This window comes from Podarcis raffonei, chromosome 1 (genome assembly GCF_027172205.1).
Source record: "Podarcis raffonei isolate rPodRaf1 chromosome 1, rPodRaf1.pri, whole genome shotgun sequence".
Lineage (NCBI taxonomy): Eukaryota > Metazoa > Chordata > Lepidosauria > Squamata > Lacertidae > Podarcis > Podarcis raffonei.
In genome coordinates this window covers 126670917-126671176 of record NC_070602.1, presented here as the reverse complement: position 1 = coordinate 126671176, position 260 = coordinate 126670917, and positions in this window count along the sequence as shown.

Below are 260 nucleotides of genomic sequence, written 5' to 3'. Positions count from 1 at the left end.
CTTCCTCCTCCCCTCTCCAGAGCCCACGTGAGAGGTTGGCGCGGAAGGGAACCCGGGAACCAGCCTGGCGGCATAACCCTCGCGCCCCGCCCAATCCTCGCCTCGGGAGCAGGAGGCGTCAGGGGTGGGTTGAGTGGGCGGGGCTCTCTCGCTTGGAGCGCCTGCGCTCTGCGCTTGGACGGGTTTCAAAACGCAAAAGGCCCCGCCGGCGTTTATGCCTTGCGCAGGTTCCCGGGCCCCTCGGTTCCAGAATTTTCTGG